Source organism: Embiotoca jacksoni, unplaced genomic scaffold (assembly GCF_022577435.1).
Source record: "Embiotoca jacksoni isolate LCO1_2020_lvr unplaced genomic scaffold, fEmbJac1.0.p SCAF_40, whole genome shotgun sequence".
Lineage (NCBI taxonomy): Eukaryota > Metazoa > Chordata > Actinopteri > Embiotocidae > Embiotoca > Embiotoca jacksoni.
In genome coordinates, this window is record NW_027185393.1 from 1,716,866 (window position 1) to 1,720,625 (window position 3,760).

A 3,760-nucleotide genomic window follows, 5' to 3' on the forward strand; every position below is an offset into this window, starting at 1 on the left:
GACAAATTCAGTTATATAAAAAAAAAAAAAAAAAAAAAAAAATCCTCTCCTTAGGACAGCTGAAAAAAAGTATTCCAGTGATAAATATAAGACTGGTCTAAATGGAGGATATTTCACTAACTTTGCAAAACTGTTAACCTAGCAAAAAAAAAAAAAAAAAAAAAAAAAAAAAAAAAATATGACATTGAAGTTTATAGTCAGGTGAAGACCCTTCCTTAGGAAACCACATTTATACAACTTTAACAGTGATGTATCATGATTCACAGTGGCGAAGGCTTTGAAAGAGCTCAGATCATGTGTTTTGAAAATAGAAATGAATTTTGCAATGACTTGCAACAAGAAACACACACATTTACAAAAAACATTGACTTAGATGCTATCTCAAAAGGTTCAGTATGTTTTTTTTCCCCATCAGAGAAGTGTGACGGTCATTCTGCTGATGTTGTTGCCTTTTTCAGTAACTAATTTATTGTTCTCCAAGTTTCTTTGATAATGTTTGAGGATTTCTTATATTTATCACTGGAATACTTTTTTCAGCTGCCCTAAGTACAGGATTACAGATATATGAGTATTGAAACTGAGTTCCAAGATGCTAGAAGTACAGAGAATGGAAGATGGAGATAAAAAGAAACCAGTGCAGAGAGAGACGACAAATCCCTCGTTGGGAGTCTGATATTTCTTCTGACGCTGTGTACGTTTTATAACTTCCACAATCTGTTGCCATTGAATCACTTCTGCACTTTTCCATCAGTACTCTACTGTTTTCTCTAAATTACTGTTGTATTTGGTGATTTTACTCATTTCCAATTTTTGCACTTTTTGTGATTCTACCTTGTATGTTAGTAATGTCAAACTGTGTATTTACCATGTATTTATATCCTCCCACGTAAAGGACACACTACTTCCTGCTAACTAAGTGTTAGCCCTCGGTTAAAACTACAAGGTGCAGAATCATCTATTCTGGGCTTAACCCTTGTGTTGTCCTCACATTTTCTTGACACCCAGTGCCCTCGGGTCAAAATGTCCAGCTTTATCAAAGGCCTCGATTTCATATTGTCTGTCCACCCAGCGCCCTCGGGTCAAACTGTCCATCGTTATCTCATATTGTCTGTCCACCCAGTGCCCTTGGGTCAAACTGTCCATCGTTATCTCATATTGTCTATACACCCAGTGTCCTCGGGTCAAACCGTCCAACGTTATCTCATATCGTATGTACACCCAGAGTCCTCGGGTCAAACTGTCCGGCGCCATCTACGGCCTCAATTTGCACACGCGGGACAGCAGGCGAGCCTTTGCAGATGTATTTCTTACACCCGTAGCACATTGAGTTTTACTGTCCTTCTTCGGTGGACAGATCTGACACCTCTTCCTCTTCCTCGCCCCGAGAGCTGGGGCGCTGTTTGGGGCTGACGCCAGGGCAGGCTGATCCTCGGGCGCGTCGCAAGACCTGGGCCTCTGAACGGCTTTCATAACCGAGGCGGCAGCTTCCGTGCGGGGGAGACGTTCCCTTCTTTCGATGAACGGGGTTACGAGCGCTTTGCCCAGCTGCTCCAGGAACACCCTCCTCTTGTTCTTTTTACCAGGCATTAGGGTTAAGCTCTCTCCATATCACAAAGGCGTTGTAGGAGGATACGTCAATGATGTTGTGGAATACAACCAGGGGCCAGCGAGCGGTCATCTGTCTGCAACTGTACGTTCCTATCACCTTATCTAGGTTGTCCACACCTCCTTTGTGGCAGTTGTAGTCGAGGACGATGGCAGGCTTCCTGTCGTCTCGATCGCTGACAGCGGCCTCTGTGTGGCGCGTGCTCATGAGTAGCACATTCTTGTTTTTCTTTGGGAAGTAGGACACTAGAGCAGTCGTGGGCGTGAAGGTGAACTTTGACGAGAACACCCGTCTGTCCTTTGGTGTAAGCAGCGCAGGCAGAAGCTCGGGTTTGTTCTTGCGTACCGTGCCGACCACGGTGATATTCTTCTTCAGGAGCTGTCGTCCGAGTTCGTAAGAAGTGAAGAAGTTGTCATGGGTCACGTTGCGACCACCGAGACCCTCCGTCACGTCGAGCACGACTCGCATCCCTTGGTTCTTCTCCGAGCCGCCGCTGCTAGCCTTCCCGGTGTAGACTTGCATCTTCCAAGCGTAGCTGGATCTCGCGTCGCAAGCCACCCACGACTTGATCCCGTATTTCGCCGGCTTGCTGGGCATGTACTGATGGAACGGACAATGACCTTTGGAGAGGGGAGAACACATTTGGTTGTTTGTGGGGTTTTTTGGGGTTTTTTGCTCGGGTTACAGGAAAGCTGGTAACGTGAAACACGTACACGGTTTGCACCTTGTGGCAATCGCCTGGTTATGTTATTTTGTAAACCTGAACAATGAGAAACAAAACAAAAATATAGAAACCCCACCTCTGAATGGCACCAGTTGCTCATCCACGGTCACTTCGGGCCCTGGGTTGTAGAGGTGCAGCAGTCGCTCCACCCACGCGTCCCAGACCTCTCGTACGGCTGCCAGTTTGTCTGTAGCACATCTGGCGGGTCTCGTCTCGCGGTCATCGAACCGTAAAAGTCTCGAGTCAGTGTGATAGACTTTGAGTGGCATAGTGGCACAGAAAGTAACCCTTCCGCTCTCCGCGTCCCATAGACTGGCCGCGGCCTCGCCTCGGGACCTGTAGACGCCGGCTAGGATGAGCAGCCCTATGTATGCGCGCAGATCGGTCTCGTTCATCGCTTTCCAGCCGTCTCCGTACCTTCTGAAACCCTGAGGATTGGTCATCTCCAGGAGGATTGTTTCTATCGCCGGCGTGACAAACAGGGAGAACGTAGAGGCTATGTCGTGAGCGTGTGACACCGCGTACGTGGTGGGACCTGGGTCCGTCGCGGTCCCCGCCGGCTGTCCTCCGGCTCTACTTGACCCTTTGGCGTACGATGCTGACGACCATGTTATTTTTCCATTTTTGGAGAGGAGAGTTTCACCCCGGGAAATTTCCTGTTCTTCGTCTTCTGACGCCAAGTCGTCGTGGTCCGGATTGTACTCTTCCCCGTCTTTTTCCTCAGACACATCCTCCGCTTCCTCTTCGTAATCTTGCTGTACGTCCGACATGAGCTGTTGCACGACCTGTTCGGCTGTGAAACGCGCAGCCATGGCTTCGACGTGTAGGACAGAGTCGCGTGTCCACACGTGTCACCGAGGCTAGATTAATATATTATGGCTTCGACGTGTTGGACAGGGGTTGAGGAGGGGGGCGCGTGTGTCCGCACGTGTCACACAGGCTAGATTAATATGTTACGTTTGCTCGTACGCAAACTAGACAAAATGTGGACCGGGTCGAGATTTACCACAGGCGATCGAGTCCATCTCTCCGCCTGGGTCAGGGAGGGTCACGTGTGCGACCCGAGGACGAGGGGTGTGCGTGGGACCAGAGTCCTGGTTTTCTTTGTTTTGTTTTTACAAATTGTATAACCGTCAGGCATCTATTACCAATTGTTCATTTCCGTCACAGGTGACTCACTCAGTAAAACATCTCCATTGCGCAATCGCAGACATTTCTTAGTCCCAGTCCTCCACCCAGTGCCAAGAGAGCATACGAAGGGTAAAACACTCCTGCGACGACAACTCCCAGCGACGCCAAGCCTGCTGCTTTACACCATTCTGCATTTCTCTTATGCTCTCTCAACCTGTCCTCCTCCTGCCTTGTTCTTCGCTCTTCGTCCTGGGTCCACTTCACCGTGTCCCGCTCCTCCTGCGTGAATCTTGACTTGA

General features: G+C 48.6%; 1 pseudogene; it reads right to left on the bottom strand.

Annotated features, from left to right (window-relative positions):
* Positions 1–1,201: 1,201 nt before the first annotated feature.
* On the bottom strand, positions 1,202–3,142 carry LOC138209753 (piggyBac transposable element-derived protein 4-like; annotated as a pseudogene).
* Positions 3,143–3,760: the final 618 nt, after the last annotated feature.